This window comes from Balearica regulorum, chromosome 24, assembly GCF_011004875.1.
Source record: "Balearica regulorum gibbericeps isolate bBalReg1 chromosome 24, bBalReg1.pri, whole genome shotgun sequence".
NCBI classification, from domain to species: domain Eukaryota; kingdom Metazoa; phylum Chordata; class Aves; order Gruiformes; family Gruidae; genus Balearica; species Balearica regulorum.
In genome coordinates, this window is record NC_046207.1 from 356,321 (window position 1) to 364,018 (window position 7,698).

A 7,698-nucleotide genomic window follows, 5' to 3' on the forward strand; every position below is an offset into this window, starting at 1 on the left:
AGTGTCACTACAGGAGAAAGAAATCCATGAATCTGTGTCACAAAAAAAAAGGGAGATGGATGATATTGGGCCCACAGAAGAATGAGGTGGAGATTAGAAAGGCTGGGATAGTGACACCGAGGAAATTGAACATCCAGGAGTCACTGGCCAGCTGTGTGCACAAGGTGTCACGTGAGGACACTGTAGCGCAAAGGGTAGCATATAGCCAGATAGCAACCATAGGGCCAGATACCAACCATAAGCATGACAGCATATTCCATAGAGCCCAAAGAGAACATAAAGCACATTTACAAGGTGTAGGTGATGAAGGATATGGTTTGACTCTTTCCAAGGAATACTCCAAGGGCTTTGGGCACACAAATGCTAGCATACCAGATCTCCAAAAAGAAGAGGTTTCCAAAGAAGCAGTACATTGGAGTCTGCAGGAGTGGAAAGACCCACACTAGCACTATGATGGCCATGTTTACCAATGCTGTTATCATGTATGTTACAGAAAAGAGCAGAAAGACAGTGATTGGCAAACACTGATTGCTGGGGAATCCCAGAACAATCAATTCTTCTACCATAGGTTGATTCTATTTTTTTTTTTTTTTAAACCATGACCCATCTGTCAACACACACAGATTATATTGACTAAAGAATGTATTGAACAATTCTCTACTTATATCTCAGATAGGACAGGTTCACAGATTTACTGTGATAAAAATAAGGAGCTTCTCTTTCATTTTATACACTGGGAACAAAATGAAATTGTCCATATTAAGGGCAAATCATGCTGAAAAATTTGGTGGCATTCTATGATGGGGTTACAGCGTTGGTGGAGAAGGGAAGAGTGACATCATCTTCCTGGACACTGTCCTGCATGACATCCTTGTCTCTAAATTGGAGAGACATGGATTCAATGGATGGACCACTCGGTGGGTAAGGAATTGACCCTTCACTCAAAGAGTTGGGGTCAACAGCTCAATGCCCAAGTGGAGAACAGTGACGAGTGGCGTTCCCCAGGGGTCAATACTGGGACCGGCACTGTTCAACATTTTTGTCAGCGACATGGACAGTGCACCCTCAGCAAGTTTGCTGATGACACCATGTTGTGTGGTGTGGTCGACACGCTGGAGGAAAGGGATGCCATCCAGAGGGACCTAAACAGGCTGGAGAGGTGGACCCATGTGAACCGCATGAAGTTCAACAAGGCCAAGTGCAAGGTCCTGCATGTGGGTCGATGCAATCCCAAGCACGACTATGGGCTAGGCAAGGAAAGGATTGAAAGCAGCCCCGAGGAGAAGGACTTGGGGGTATTGATTGATGAGAAGCTCAACATGAGTTGGCAGTGTGCACTTGCAGCCCAGAAAGCCAACCATGTCCTGGCCTGCACCAAAAACAGCATGACCAGCAGGTTGAGGGAGGTGATTCTGCCCCTCTACTGTGCTCTTGTGAGACCCCACCTGGAGTACTACATCCAGCTCTGGGGGGTCCCCAGTACATGAGAGACATCGAGCTGTTGGACTCATCAGAGGAGGGCCACGAAGATGATCAGAGGGCTGGAGCACCTCTCCTGTAAGGACAGGGTGAGAGTGTTGGGCTTGTTCAGCCTGGAGAAGAGAAGGCTCCAGGGAGACCTAATTGTGGCCTTCCAGAACCTAAAGGGGGCCTACAGGAAAGCTGGTGAGGGACTGTTTATGAGGGAGTGTAGCGACAGGACAAGAGGCAAGGGGTTTAAGCTGAAGGAAGGTCGATTTAGATTAGATATTAGGAAGAAATTCTTTACTGTTAGAGTGATGAGGCCCTGGCACAGTTTGCCCAAAGAGGTTGTGGATGCCCCATCCCTGGAAGTGTTTAAGACCAGGTTGGATGAGGCTTTGGGCAACTTGATCTAGTGGAGGGTGTCCCTGCCCATGGCAGGGGGTTGGAACTAGATGATCTTTGAGGTCCCTTCCAACCCAAACCATTCTATTATTCTATTCTATGATTCTATGAAATTCTAAGTATCATTAGATTTCACAAAACAAAAATCCTCATTAATTCGCACCCAGTTCTACCAGCTTTAGAATTCCACTATAGTGAAAAACCACACTCGATCTTTTGCAAATTGCAATTAGCAATAATGCCATCTTGGTCTCTTTTAGCACTGCATTGTAAAGCTTCACATTTACTGGAAGATGCATTCCTTGTTTATGAACTACAAGTGAATCCTTCATCCAAAAGGCTTATTTCACATGCAGACACACCAGCCGTCCCATGGGCTTCCTATCAACAACCATTTATCAATTATCACAGTCCTTACACATTGCACTGCTAGTCAGAAAGACAGAGCACTTAATATCTGGGGAATGGTGAAAATACACCATCACCATCATTGGAACCTTCTCATCTTCACGGTCACAGTACACCCCACCCTCCACATGGCCAGGTACTTCTCCCTCTGGGTCCTGTCCTTCCTGGATATTTCCACAGCATCGATTGTTGTTCCTAAGCTTTCTACTGGGCTGGATGGTGATGGAATGACCACATACCGAAACAGACACTGGCATTGCGAGAAATGTCACTGCAGCTGTTCAAAAAGTCCACTCTGTTTTCTACACAATTAGATAAAATCCACTGCAAGCAAGGAAAAGAGACCAGATGAATTTCCATGGCACTTACAGCTGTGTGCATGAAGCTCCCCCATCCCCTGTTCTTAGGCACCTGCAGTGTAGGCATCCAAATGTGATGTGGTGAGACCCCTCTACAGTCAATGATGTGGAGCAGGGGAGAGAGGGGCGTACTGGGATATGGTCTTTCCAGAAGGCATTTTTTTGCCCCCATGTGAGAGGATTCTCTTCTTTGACTGACCATGCCTCTGGAGGAGGCTGTTCATTTGTGCTGTCTTGCTGTCTCTAGAAAGAGCATGGATGGCAACCTCTGCCAGTAAGCGTGCTGAAGCCCCTCCATGGTTTCCAGATGCTTGAGAAGAGACTCAGATCTATAGGCAGAAGGTGCACACAGGAAGTATAAAGGCAACCCTAATAACTCATGATGCATCTGCTATGCCACAGGTGCTTGCAGCTCTCATGTTTCTGCAAGGTTAAAATCCCTTCTTGACCAGAGGAAGGAGGACCTGCTCTGCACTGCTAGTTTGCACCTTGTCCTTCCCTTCACTTCCTGACCATCCACAGTGCCCTCATGCTAATTCTTCCACTGGCTTCTGGGCTGAGTCACGTGCCCCCGGGCAAGGAAACAGAGACTGAAGGCCTGCCTTGTATGGGAGCTGTAGGCCTTCAGGTGCAAAAGTAGTAGGTTCTGTGAACATTGGCCTGAATCAAGCACCACTCCTGAAATCACTATGGTCTGAGGAGTTAGGACATATGCATACACATACATATATACTTATACATGTAATGAATAACACTCCTGACTGACACAGACATTTCTGAGTCCCAGCTGGGACCCCCATCATCACATTTTAATAACTGAAGGCAAATCTTATAGACAAAGAAGTCAGAGAAGAGGACTAAGAAATCTTCATTTGCCTCAGGATGGAATAAATCACCCATAGTATTATGTTGACTTTGGAAGGACCCTGGACAGCCATCTGAGACTTTGTTTTCTTAATTTTATATGGCTGAGCTAAGTGACATTATTCCCGTACCTATACACTGAACTCTGAATGAATCTCAGGGGATCCTCCACATAGCGTATCCATGGTAGGAGTGGTCAGACCTAAAAAGTTGTTTCCCAAGGTGTTATCCAATTCTGAAAAAAAGAGTATGAGCTCAAATATTAGCATGAAAATATAAAACATAGCTGTCTGCCAAAGTTCTTGCATACTTTTTTTCCTGTTGTGGTAATAAAATTTTATGTTGTGGAAATGCCTAAAGTACTCCCCTTTGATCAGTCTTTCACTCTGGTCATGCCCCTGTAAGCAGATAAGAAAAATAAAATTTCTTTCCCAAGCAGCTAAGTAGAAAACCAAAAGCAGGCAATGATGATGTATGGAACAACACAAGGAGATCCAAACCACACTTAGGCCATCTTGAGAACTCCTAAGCTCCATTCTACTGAAGCAGACATGGACAGGGAAACAATTTATAGTAAGAACTTGATAATAATGAAGAGTTCAAAAGTTGTGGACTTTAGGACATGGGCATAACTGTGATTGAAATAGAGACTAGCACTGCTACAATGTAGGTCAGGCAGGGGCTGAGTGCCCAGGCCTGTGCTCAAATGAGGCTCCTGCATCCACGTTCAAAGGATGTGGGTGGAGGCCCCAGGTGAGGCTGGTCACAGATATAATGGCCTATTAGTTCGCTCAGGCTCCTGACAGTTTGTTAACATACACATGAAAATGAACTTTGCATTGGAAAACAGTTTAGTGTGGCATGAACTTCCAGCTTTCACCGTTCAAAACATTTCCTTGCAGAAATCAGGGAGGAATCTGTCACACATCTCCATGGACCTTTCTGTAAATGAAATAATAGGCACTATGACACGAACTTTCTGTGTGATGATGTGTCATCTGCTCTGAAGGATAGGAATCTCTGTCTGAGATATATATAGTATTGATTTTAGTTTCCTATAGAAATCTAAAGAGTTGTTTTACGTCTCTGTGTTGTCTGGCTTGGATTTTATCACACCTCATTTCAAATGGATCAAATCTGGCTATTTCCAACTGATTAAGTCAAAGAGATGTTGTATGTGGTCAGGGCAGAGAAACAGGCATACCACCTAATCCACATCCGTGCATCATCTTTATCCCTGTGTTGGGTTTATGCGGCAAGGTTTTGGTAGCGGGGGGGGGGGGGGGGGGGGGGGGGGGGCAGGGCTACAGGGGTGGCTTCTGTGAGAAGCTGCTAGAAGCTTCCCCTGTGTCTGATAGAGCCAATGCCAGCCAGCTCCAAGACAGACCTGCCACTGGCCAAGGCCAAGCCAATCAGCGCCTCTGTGATAACATATTTAAGAAGGAAAAAAAAAACCTGTTAGAGCTTTTGCAGCTGGAGAGAGGAGTGAGAAGATGTAAGAAACTCTGCAGACACCAAGGTCAGTGCAGAAGGAGGGGGAGGAGGTGCTCCAGGCGCCGAAGCACAGATCCCCCTGCAGCCCGTGGTGAAAGACCATGGTGAAGCAGGCAGTCCCCCTGCAGCCCATGGAGGGAGGATGAGGGGGTGCAGAGATTCCACCTGCAGCCCATGGAGGACCCCACGCTGGAGCAGGTGGAGGCATCAGGCCATGGCCCCATGGGAAGCCCACGCTGGAGCAAGCTCCTGGCAGGACCTGTGGATCTGTGGAGAGAGGAGCCCACGCCAGAGCAGGTTTGCTGGCAGGACTTGTGACCCCGTGGGGGACCCACGCTGGAGCAGTTTGCTCCTGAAGGTCTGCACCCCATGGGAGAGACTCACGCTGGAGAAGTTCTTCTGAAGAAGGACTGTCTCCCGTGGGAGGGACTCTGTGTTGGAGCAGGGGAACGATGAGAGGAGTCCTCCCTCTGAGGAGGAAGAAGTGGCAGAAACAATGTGTGGTGAACTGATTGTAACCCCCATTCCCCGTCCCCCTGTGCCACTGAGGGGGGGTGGAGGTTGAAGCCGGGAGTGAAGTTGAGCCTGGGAAGATGGGAGGGGTGGGGGGAGGTGTTTTAAGATTTGATTTTACTTCTCATTCCTCTACTCTGTTTTGCTTAGTAATAAATTAGATGAATTGCCTAAGTTCAGTCTGTTTTGCTTGTGATGATAACTAGTGAGTGATCTCTCCCTGTCCTTATCTCGAACCAGAAGTTTTTGATGTACCTTTTCTCCCCTGTCTAGTGAAGGAGGGGAGTGATAGAGTGGCTTTGGTGGGCACCTGGCCCCCAGCCAGGGTCAACCCACCACAGTCCCCCACCCTCCCACCCCCAGGGTACTGGCAACTCTGCTAGGAAGTCATTCTCATGCACTCCCTGCTTTGTGGCTCTAGATTTCAAAATATCATCAAAGCCTACAAAACCTCTTGTTACCATATCTTTCAAGGCCTGTTTGACTTGTTCATTTTGAAGGGTGTAGGTGTAAGGGTTACACAGCTGAGTAATCACACAGTAGAGAAAAGATACAACTTTGTCAAAATCCATCCTACCCCGCTGTCTTGGTCGGATGTAACTGAAGATGGAGCTGCTGCACAGAATAGTGACCACAATGAGATGAGCAAAGCATGTGGAAAAGGCTTTTTTCCTGCTTGCTGAAGACTGGATGTGTGTGACAGTGTAGATGATATAGGCATAAGAAAACACGATTACTGATAAGGTGCCAGGTAATATTAGAACACCTGTCACTAACATTACTTTCTGAGCAAGGCCTGTGTCTGTGCAGGACAGCTGGAGCAGTGGCATTATAGCACAGTAGAAGTGGTTGGTGACATCAGGGCTGCAGAATGTCAAATGCAGTATAATTGTCAGTGGGGAGAACACCAAGAAGAAACTCACCATCTAGCAGCCCAGCACTAGCTGGAGACAAAACCTATTGCTCGTGAAGGTGCGTAATGCAATGGGTGGCAGGTGGCCACAGCAATAAAAAGACATGAGAGCTATGCAGAAGAAAGTGCAGATACTCAGGATGAAGGAGAGGGATAACTGAAGGAAACATACAGAGAGGGAAATTGTTTTTGCTTATGTGAGGAAGCTGTAGAGCGTCTTTGGCATGAACGTAGATGTGAAACGCATTTCCACAAGGGAGAAATTCCTGAGAAAGAAATACATGAGGATGTAAAATCATTGGTCTATCAGTGTGATGGTGACACAGCAATGTTTCCAAGGAGGATCAGGAGGAAGTCAACAAAGAGAATGACGAATAAAATGATCTCCCAAAAGTGATTGATAGTGAGTCCCAAGAGAATGAAGTCTACCACCGATGACTGATTCATCTCTGAATAGTCAAAAAGAAGATGTTAAAAATATTCCAAGAAGCAGAAATGAAAGCCTAATCAGGTGGTACATGTGGTGGTCCTAACTGGAAGACTACTGGTGGTGGGTTGACCCTGGCTGGAGGCCAGGTGCCAACCCAAGATGCTCTATCACTCCCCCTTCTCAACTGCACAGGGTAGAGAAAATGTAACGAGAGGCTCGTGGGTTGAGATAAGGACAGGGAGAGATCATTCACTAATTACCATCACAGGTAAAACAGACTCAACTTTGAAAAAAAAAAATCCAATTTATTACCAAGAAAACAGAGAAGAGCAATGAGGAATCAAGCCAAATCTTAAAACACTCCTCCCACATCTTCTTCCAGGGCTTAACTTTATTCCCAAATTTTCTACCTACTCCCCCGAGCAGCACAGGGGGACGGGGAATGGGAATGGGGGTTGTGGTCAGTTCGCCACATGTTGTCTTTGCTGCTCCTTCCTCCTCAGGGGGAGGACTCCTCAAACTCTTCCCCTGCTCCAGTGTGGGGTCCCTTTCACAGGAGAGTCCTCCATGAGCTTCTCCAACATGAGTCCTTCCCACAGGCTGCAGTTCTCCATGAACTGCTCCAGCGTGGGTCTGTTCCACAAGGTGCAGACCTTCATGACCACACTGCTCCAGCGTGGGTCCCCCACAGGGTCACAAGTCCTGCCAGCAAACCTGCTCCAACTGGGCTCATCTCTCCATGGGTCCACAGGTCCTGCCAGGAGTTTGTTGCAGCACGGGCTTCTCACGGGGTCACAGCCTCCTTCAGGTGTCTCCACCTGCTCTGACGTGGGGTTCTTCACAGGCTGCAG

At 47.1% G+C, this 7,698-nt stretch overlaps 1 pseudogene; it reads right to left on the bottom strand.

The window, feature by feature from the left end:
• Positions 1–287: 287 nt before the first annotated feature.
• LOC104637284 (olfactory receptor 6C74-like) lies at positions 288–6,864 on the bottom strand (annotated as a pseudogene).
• Positions 6,865–7,698: the final 834 nt, after the last annotated feature.